Source organism: Octodon degus, unplaced genomic scaffold (assembly GCF_000260255.1).
Source record: "Octodon degus isolate 3935 unplaced genomic scaffold, OctDeg1.0 scaffold00062, whole genome shotgun sequence".
Lineage (NCBI taxonomy): Eukaryota > Metazoa > Chordata > Mammalia > Rodentia > Octodontidae > Octodon > Octodon degus.
In genome coordinates, this window is record NW_004524638.1 from 9,536,120 (window position 1) to 9,546,161 (window position 10,042).

The 10,042-nt window shown below is 38.5% G+C and overlaps 1 protein-coding gene and 1 pseudogene across 2 annotated transcripts in view; both read left to right on the forward strand.

The window, feature by feature from the left end:
* Nucleotides 1-1,219: 1,219 nt before the first annotated feature.
* Nucleotides 1,220-2,273, forward strand: LOC105742618 (annotated as a pseudogene).
* A 5,073-nt stretch (nt 2,274-7,346) lies between these two features.
* The window catches only part of Zhx1 (zinc fingers and homeoboxes 1), a 25,158-nt gene continuing 22,462 nt past the window's right edge, over nt 7,347-10,042 (forward strand). The window contains exon 1 of one of the 2 annotated variants that reach the window (XM_004634462.3): nt 7,347-7,460. The gene's annotated coding sequence lies outside the window, so the exon portion shown is untranslated. Of the gene's footprint in view, nt 7,461-7,679; nt 7,701-10,042 lie in introns of those variants that run through there. The other variant, XM_023718761.1, reaches the window with a different exon arrangement.

The following is a 10,042-nucleotide window of genomic DNA, read 5'->3' on the forward strand; positions in this document are numbered from 1 at the left end:
CAGCTTCCCCCAGGAGTAGTGACCGTGTGTGTGTGTGTGTGTGTGTGTGCGCGCGCATGTGTGTACACATACATAAATGCACTTTTGTTGATGTTGGCCATTGTTTCTCAGTCTTTGTCTGAAAGCTTTAACTTGTGTTATATAGTGATAGCGAATTACGTTTCTGAACAATTGTTCTGAAAAAGTCATTTGTTTTTAACCTGGTGGTGATGATCAACAAAATTGTTGCTCACAAAGGTATTGCCATTAAATGTATCTGTAGATTGCTTTCAGTGTCTAAAGTAACAATTTTGATTGTTACTTATTTTAAGCAAAAGAAATGTGTTGTCGGTGCCAGTAATGTTGCAGGACATAAAAGAAAAAGGGTTTTCATGAATGTTGTTTCTTTCCCTTAAGCATTTTTATAAGGTTATGGAGAGTAATTTTAGGCAAAGTAAAATAGATAACTTCAATCCTTTTGTTATAAAAACGACATTATTTCCTTTATCAGGGAATTTTTGGTAGGTATACCTCTTTACATGCTTTGCGAAGTGGAAAAAAAAAATCAAGTAGGACACAGGTAACTAGTTGGTTGATGAAGCTACAACCCATACAGATTTTTTGAGTCATTCTTCTATTTTCAAAAGATCTTTATTATCTTTAAAAATGTTTTAAAGGTACAGTTCAAGTAAAAAAATAGCTTACACATTCATACTGTTCTTCGGTTTGCTCAAAATGCACGTAACCCTAGTTGTATATTTGAACGGATTAGCCTTGGTGAACTAGAGAGGCATTGATGCCAGATGGTTTTAAGATGCTAAAGCTGAAAACATAAATGTCTGCGTGGGGAAGACATTCATCAGTAGATTTATTTTCGTTGTAGCAGAGCTTCATATTTCACTGGATTTGAGGGTGGCTCACAAATAATGTAGCAGTAATTTAAGCTTTAATGGCACTTGTGAGTTTTTTTCCCACTACATGTAAATAAAGTTTTCTAATTAGTTTAATATTTATTTATTTATTTATTTGTTTGTTTATTTAGTGTGTGTGTGGCCAGCTCAGCCCACCAGGGGGCGGGCCTGGCTGGCATGTGGTGCTGGGGATTGAACCGTGGTCCCTGTGTTTTGCTTAGCTTAGCTTGTTCTAAGTAGGTGCTTTAGACCACTGAGCCATCTCACCAGCCCTCTAATTAGTTTAAATTAATAGCAAGTCCTGTACGGTGCCTGGATAGGCTTTCACGATGGTCCAGCGCCTGACATACCGTCGCAGGCTTTCCTACAACACTGCTTCCAACAAAACTAGGCTGTCCCGAACCCCAGGGAATAGAATTGTTTAACTCAATACCAAGAAGGTTGGGAAGGCCCCCAAATCTGCATGTGGTGTTTGCCCAGGCAGACTTCGAGGGGTTCGAGCTGTGCGGCCTAAAGTTCTTATGAGATTGTCTAAGAAAGAAGCAGGTCAGCAGGGCTTCTGGGGGCTCCGTGTGTGCCAAGTGTGTCTACGACAGGATCGAGTGAGCTTCCCTTATTGAACAGCAGAAAATTGTGGTGAAAGTGTTGAAGGCTCAAGCACAGAGTCAGGAGGCTAAATAAAACATGAAGCTGTTGCAGTAATAAAAGATGGAAAGGCAAAAAAAAAAAATAATAATAATAATAATAGCAAGTGTTAATTTACTCATTGTGAAGGTTTTCTCCCTTTTGTGTTACATTTCACATTCACATGTTTTCTTTCTTACCTTGAGCACAACGTATGAAATTTGAGACATCAAATTATGAGTTCATACTTAATGAAAGTGCTTTTGAAATTAAATTGATCATAAATGGAGTTAAGGACATAACCTTTGTAGCATAATGGATTTAAAAGACTCATTTGAATTTTAATGATTTTAGTACTTCAGTACCAAATGTAGCTCTTTAAAATTATTTTATTAAATTTTAATTTTTATTGGAATATGTTTGCTAGTTTATAATCTAATTTAGTCAATGCAAGTATTCAGGGAGCTGTTTGGAATTACCTATTGTTATGGGTCTGGCTACTATTATACATTTTAAAGTCCCATCAGAATTATTTATATTATTGTAAGCACATACCTTTCAGTATCTGAACAAACAATCCTTTTACATAATCCTATATAATTTCAAAAGTCATATAATTTATATATTTAAAGTTTTTTCAAGCAAGCCTTTGAATTTTTCATGTAAGCCAGTATTTCTATAATGTTCCTGAAATATTGTATTCTGTCCTTGTTGCACTGATGTATTTGTAGTCATGAGTAACCAGATTTGCATAACTGAAGTAGGTGATTTAGATTATTTGAATGGCTTATTTTTATCTTTTTTTTTTTTTTTTGCAGAACCGGGAATTGAACTCAGGCCTTTGCGCTTGCCAGGAAAGCGCTTATTCCACTGAGCCATCTCCCTGGCCCCATGATTTAGATTATTAATCAAGATGTACACTTGAGTTTATAGTTTGGAGATCTGTATTTTATATAGTTTACATTGAAGTAAATACTAATCTATAAAGTTTTATGTAATTGTCATATTTTGTTCTTTTTTTTTCATATTTTGTTCTTTAAAGATACTTAATCTCGCATTTTATGTAACCAGTATCCATAATGTATCTAAGAGGCATAAAGCTTAATCTATACACACAAAGGTATATATAATAGTTATATACTTTTGGACTAAATGAATATAATAGTAAACTTTAAAAGAAAATCTGTCAGCTTGATATGGTATAGTGCTTGACTGTAATCCCAGGGCTCTTGGGACAGTGAAGCGGAAGGATCTAAATCTGAGCACAGCCTGGGGAATTTAGAGACTCATCTTGTCTTTAAAAGGGGCTGGGGGCTGCTGGAGAGATAGTTCTGTGGCATAAGTGCCTGCCTGGCAAGCACAAGGACCTGGGTTTGATCCCCAGTACTTCATGCCATGCCGGCCACACCAAAATTGAGTGTGGTGGTGTACACCTGTAATCCCAGCACTGGGGAGGTTGAGACAGGAGGATCACTACTTGCCTGAGCTGTGTAGTGAGACCCATACCAAGTAAATAAATACATGAAAAGACTAAAATAAAAGGGGCAAGGGCTCCTGGGGTTATAGCTCTGTGCAAACCTCAAAACAAGAAGTAGTATGTATGAACAGTTTCAGAATGACATTCTTTTCAAGGAGGTTAATTGAATAAAGCTTTTTTAAATTTATTTTTTTATTTTTTTATTCTTTTTTTTGAGGAACTGGGGATTGAACTCAGGCTCTTGCACTTGCCAGGCAAGCACTTATTCTACTGAGCCATCTCCCCAGCCCCAAGCTTTTTTTTCAATAAAGCATTTTTAATATAGGACTTCTGTTTGCTGATTTAGATTTTAAAAATTATACCAAAGTTTATCTGACAAAATATTAAAGTGGTAGCCATATCATGCACATACTTATCATTTTAAATAAACAAATAACTCCTAAAGTTTTCCTGATATAATAGTCTATGATTTTTGACTTCTCTTTGCCATTTCCTCAAAGTTTTTATTTTCCTGTTTTGGTTGTTGGAAATGATATATGCTATTTCCTCAGCACATATTTACTTATGTTTTTCTTGTATTTCAAATCAGTTTCATTTTATTGCCCAGTATTGTAAAAAAGAAGTTTGTTAAACCTTCTGTGGGGGAGGGGGAGAGCTACCCTTAGCTCAGTGTCTAAGTGCCTGATTAAGCAAAGGCAGTCAGGAGCAGTATACAAAAGTTCAATCCCCAGCTAGCCCTGCCCTTCAGGCAGCCTGAGCCACCACAAAAAAAAAAAAAAAAACCAAAAAAACCAAAAAAACAAACCTTCCCTGGATATGGACTACATTTGGGAGGATAAAGATTGATAACAGTTTCTTACCAATTATTGCAAGAGTATTTGTATCAGAGGTTTATTAGTTCTATGAAAACCCCCTTACAAACGTGCCATACAGTTATGATTCATTTTGAAGCTAAGGTCAGAAAAAGTGTGTGTGTTAAATTATGATTAATATTTACTTATTAAAGCCAACTGGTTGTAGCATTATTTAATATGTTCTAAAGTATGAAATGGAAAATAAAATTTATTGGTTGTTACCCAGATTTTAAAATTACCTATTTTATAATTTGTCAACACTTAGCAGTTTTAACCAAAGGGCTTCCTTTGTTACGTAACTTGAAGTTAATATCTTAAATAAGATTTAAAAAACTAATTGTTCTTATTAAGTACGAGGAAATGTTCTAAAACTTTAAATTTGCACAACTCTGTTAAGTAAGTACTGTTATTGACCCATTTCATAGGTGATAGGATTGAGGCACACAGGCAAAGCTTTTCCACTGGCCAAAAGTGAGGTAGTAAGTGGCAGTGCTGGGATTTGAACTCAGGATGTTCAGAACCCAGACTTTTAGGTCTCCAGTTATAATCCACTGCCAAGAACAGCTTGTTCTGCTTTATTTTATTTATTTATTTATTTTTTGCAGAACCAGGGATTGAACTCAGGGCTTTGAGCTTGCCAAGCAAGTACTTGTTCTACTGAGCCATCTCCCCGGCCCCAAGCTACAGACTTTTTTTTTTTTTTTTGTGGTACTGGGGATTGAACTCAGGACCTTGTGCTTGCCAGGCAAACACTTATTCTACTGAGCTATCTCCCCAGCCCTGTTCTGCTTTATTGTATACTGTACATGGTTTAAATGAGTGCTTTGATTTTTGAACCCGTCTTAAATTTTCTAATTCACAATTGGTTGAATTAGAATTGTTGTAGGGTAATTCCTGAATCAGGGACTGATAAAACATCAGGTGGATGTGGTTTTCATTAAGAAGCCTAGAAGAGTTCTTTTCCTGCGCCTCTGGTTGCCCTGGGCTTTCACCTGTCTTGGCAGATCTTCTCCAGAGACTCATTCCGTAAAATATCTTTGGTTTACTGTGTGTCTTAAGAATGGATTGAAGTAGGTCACCAATTTCCTACAATATTAATAATTCATTTTGGAAAATAACCTTGCTCTTTGGCAGCTGGCTCTTATCTTCTTTTCTAGTCCACATCCTGTAAATGGATAGCTAAGGATAGCCAAATAAAAAGACGGCAGGAAATGCAGTTGTAGAATGCCCAGCTAGAGACCATGGGATGCTTCCTCCACTGGGCCCACCAGGAAAATGATCTTTTGCTTTTCATGAAACTCTTCAGGCAAGATGCAAGCCTACTTAGAAGTATTTTACTAGAGGATGTACTGCTGTAGTATTATATTATTTCTTGACTTTAAAGAGTTCTTCATAAACTTGTATGTAATATCAGCATGCATCAAAACAAAAAGCTTTTTGGGAAATTATCTTCTTTACTATGATTCATTCTGGTTTGCAGAGAATTGGTGCTTCAAGAACAACAAAAATGCTTTCACACTCAAAAGTATTTTTTATGGGTATTATAGGAAGAGAAGCAAGTATAGTTTTTTATTCAAAGATCCCTGTCTAATAAACCAATATTGGGTGATTTAGCATATATTTTTGGAAATTAATCTTAGTTTTCAGGCTGGCACGATAGCTTGGCAACATAGGCGCCTGCCTGGCAAGCACAAGGACCCGGGTTCCATCCCCAGTACCACATGTCATGCCAGCCCTGGAACCCCAGGCATGCTGTGCCAGCCATCGAAACCAGGCGTGGTGACACATGCCTGTAATCCCAGAGCTGGGGAGGCTGAGACAGGAGGATCACTATGAGTCTGAGCTGTGTAGTGAGACCCTTTATCAAATAAATAATAGATAAAAAATTTTACAAAATCTTAATTTTCTGAGAATGATTTTTAGTTTGTATATTACACAGTACCTGTGCTTCACAAATGATTGTAATGCCATTTGGTAGTAGCCTTCTAGTAAAAACTACATGTTTAAGCACCATTCTGTTAGGTAACCTCATGTGCAGGTGGTGAGTACCACTAGTTTATTCAAGTCTTTTTTTTTTTTTTTTTAAAAGTTTTTTTTTTTTTTTTTTAAATTTTATTTATTTATGTGTGTGTGTGTATGGCCAGCTCAGCCCACCAGGGGGCGGGGCGGGCTGGCATGTGGTGCTGGGGGATCAACCACGGTCCCTGTGCTTTGCCAAACCTGTTCCAAGTAGGTGCCTTAGACCACTGAACCATCTCACCAGCCCTATTCAAGTCTTTATTGGCTTATGTTCCAGCATTAGTAATCCTCTCCATTCCAATTAATACACAGTATACAACTATTAGTGGGTCTATGATTAAGTTGTCTTTCATAACCTTTTAACGTTAATTTTATTTTATTTATTTATTTGTTTGTTTTTTATTTTAGGGAAAGGTTTCCTCCCAAAAGCTGTGATTACAGGCATGTGGCACCATGCCCAGTCTCAGTTGCGGTCTCAGTGCACCCTGGGGGCAGGTCCAGCATGGCAGGCCTGGGGATTGAACCTCCGGCCCCTGAGCCTGCTTGCAGGTGCATTAATCCGCTGACCTATTTGGCCGGCCTGTATGTTAATTTTAATTCCTAATTTCAAAATGTTAATTTTCACAGTGCAGGCTTCATATATCCACATTTAGGATTTTTTTGTTTTTAGGGAAGGGCCTACAGGGTGTTCAGGGTCTCACTACTAGATCGGACTCCTAGTGATCTATCTGTTTACAGCCTCCCAAGAGCTGGGATTACAGGTGTGCTACCATGCCCAGGCTCAGTTGGTGTCTCAGCTCACCCCAGCGGCAAGGGTCAGCACAGTACGCCCAGGAATCGAACCCCTGGGCCCTGCACCTGCTTGCAGGCACTTTAATCCGCTGAGCTATTTGGCCTATCCCACATTTGGGACTTTTATAGAAATAGTCTGATCATTACTTGGTTCTGTAAAACTTTTTAATACAGAGTTTTGAATTTTGTGTTTTCTGTCAATATAGGGTTTGGCATTTAGGCAGTGTTTAAAAAAAAGTTTTTATTAGAAATAAAAGGGTTGGGGCTGGTGAGATGGCTCAGTGGTCTAAAGCACCTACTTAGAACAAGCTTCGCAAAGCATAGGGACTGCAGTTCAATCCCCCAGCACCACATGCCAGCCAGCCCCGCCCCCTGGTGGGCTGAGCTGGCCACACACACACACACACACACACACACACACACATAAATAAATAAATAAATTTTATAAAAAAAGAAAAAAGAAATAAAAGGGTTGGGGCTGGGGAGATGGCTCAGTAGAATAAGCGCTTCCCTGGCAAGTGCAAGGACCTGAGTTCAATCCCTGGTTCTGCAAAAATAAATAAATAAATAAAAGGGTTTTTTCTAAATTACATTCATTTTTTTTAAAGTTGAAGCATTAACTAAAATTTCTTGAGTAAAGCTAAATCATGTCTAGAATAATAAAATGATACTTTTTTTTTTTTTAAATAGGAGAAGATTAATAGCTGCTTTGGACCTGTTGGTGAGGATGGCCTGAGCTAGCCACCTGATTTGAAGGAATACCCTTCCACTTCAAAGAACAGAATGCTGAGGAAGGGGTGGCAGGTATGTGTTGTTTTGGGATGATAACAACTGAGGCATAAATATACTCACATCAGTTTCCATGATACTGTATTTGGTTATTCTTTTATTTTTTGGCTATTATTTTGAAAGATTTCCTCAAAAGACAGATATATGAAGCCGGATGTGGTGGCGCATCATGCCTGTAATCCCAGCACTCCAGAGGCTGAGGCAGGAGGATCATTGCAAGTTCAAGACCAGCTTTGGATACAAAATGAGCTTAAGGTCAGCCTGAGCTGCATAATAAGACACTGTATCAAAAAGAAAAAAATATGCTGTGCCGGCTCTGCCCCCCTAGGGCGCACTAAGATAGCAATTGAGACTGGGCGAGGTGGTGTGCACCTGTAAATCCCAGTGCTTGGGAGGCTAAAAACAGGAGGATTACAAGTCCTATCTGTGTAGTGAGACCCTGTACTAAATACATAAAAAACTCAGATATATACTTAATACTATTTTTAAAATATACTTTCAAACTTTAGCTATAGGTGTTGTTGCTTGTTTTAATTTTTTATTTATGTATTTATGAGTACATGTTTATAGTACAGAGTGTTTTCATTACTTGTAGGGAGTTGGTACATGTATAATACCAATATTGTTTGTTTGGTTGGTTGGGAGTTTTTTTGTAGTTGTTCTTTTTTTTTTTTTTTTTGGTGGAACCGGGGATTGAACTCAGGCCCTTGCGCTTGCCAGGGAAGCGTATTCCACTGAGCCAATACCCGACTGGTGGTTTGGTTTTTTGAGGCAGGGTCTCATTATATAGTCTGTAGCCCAGAGTGGGCTGGAATTCATGTTGATCTTCTTGCGTCAGCTTCCCAGGCTCTGGAACTATGGGTATGTGCCACCACACCTAGCTGTCAAACATTCTGGTTGATTTTTTAATCCTTTGGCTCTTCTTCCCTCACCCTGCATCTCTTTTTATGGAGAATGTAGGCATTATGGGAAATATGTGTATTATTTATAATCTCAGTGAAAAAAAAAACTTAGTCTCTCTCTTTGGAGATATGAAATATATATCACAATTATGACCCATTTTAAAAATAACATCAAAACTTCTGTGTGGCATGCAGTAGGAATTTCCTGTAACAAAATGAGCACTTTAGACAAAAGGAACAGGGCCTGATGATGCAGTTCTGTATTGTAGTGCTTACCTGGCATGTGAGAGACCATAAATGCAGTCCTTAGCACTGAAAACACAAGAAACAGAAACAAAAGGGAACCAATCCCAGTACTGATAAGGAGTAGAAATTCATAAGCAAAATCTCACAGAACATATCCTACAACATGGGATCAGGACACCATGTGACCCATCCGGACTCTGTATCCTCCGCGATGGTGTGAAGCCTGGCCCATGAAAAGGGGCTGAGAGATGGGATTGTTCCTCTCTGGAGTTTGTCATGTAGAAATGGGATTCACAGTACTTAAGTGCACCACCCTCAGTGTTGTTTTGTCTTTTTAACTTCCTGCCCACATAATGGCAGCCAGAGGTATCAAGGAGCAGGCAGCTGCAAGAAGTACTGAGCTTTGACATCTGAGGCGATGTAACACCCGTTCCTCATCCTCCGCTGGAGACAGGCCTGTATCCAAAGGCTAATGTTTCCCACTTGGCCATCCTTCTGTGGTGACTCATCACAGCTCTTCTATTCATCTCTCTTTTTTTTTTTTCCTGTATTTAGGACAGGGTCTATAAGGTCTCACTACATAGATCAGACTTGTAGTGATTCTCCTATTTTTAGCCTCCCAAGAGCTGGGATTACAGGCGCATGCCACCATGCCCTGTCTCCTTCGCTGTCTCAGTGTACCCCGGGGGTGGGGCCAGCACAGCATGCTGGGGCTCAAATCCTGACCTCTGCACTCTGCCTAAGCAGGCGCTTTAGTCTGCTGAGTTATCTGGCTGGCGCCCCCCTTCCTTTTTTAATTGTGCAAGTTTGTAGTATATAATGTTTATAAATTGCTTTAATTTAATTTAATTTTTATTTATTTTTTGTGGTACTGGGAATTGAACTCAGGACCTTGAACTTGACAGGCAGGCGTTTATGCTGCTGAGCTGCATCCCCAGCCCCACTTTAATTTTAAAGCAGGCAGCATCACTAAACATAGTAAATCCTGCATGAGATATTTATAATTGATTTTTCAATTAATATTTGCTGAAATCTGCTGTGTCAGGGAACCAGGGACTATGAAAATAGGGGTAAGCAAGACAAATGAATGTCACAAGATCGGACCTTTAATGTAGGGAATTTAATCTAAAAATTTTACTATTTTTTTGCTTACCTCCCCCCAAGATACTTCAAGACTTACAAGAACAATTCCCTAAAAATATATTTTTAGTATGTAGGTTACTAAAATAATTATAATTATAAAAGTATGATAGTGGGGGCCAGGGACATGGCTTAGTAGAATAAGTGCTTCCCTGGCAAGCGCAAGGGCCTGAGTTCAATCCCCGGTTCCACCAAAAAAAAAAGTATGATAGTAATAATTAGTTACATTAACCATACCAGTATTTAAATATTTGTAGCTGGGCCGGGGAGATAGCCCAGTAAAATAGGTGCTTGCCTGGCAAGCTAAAG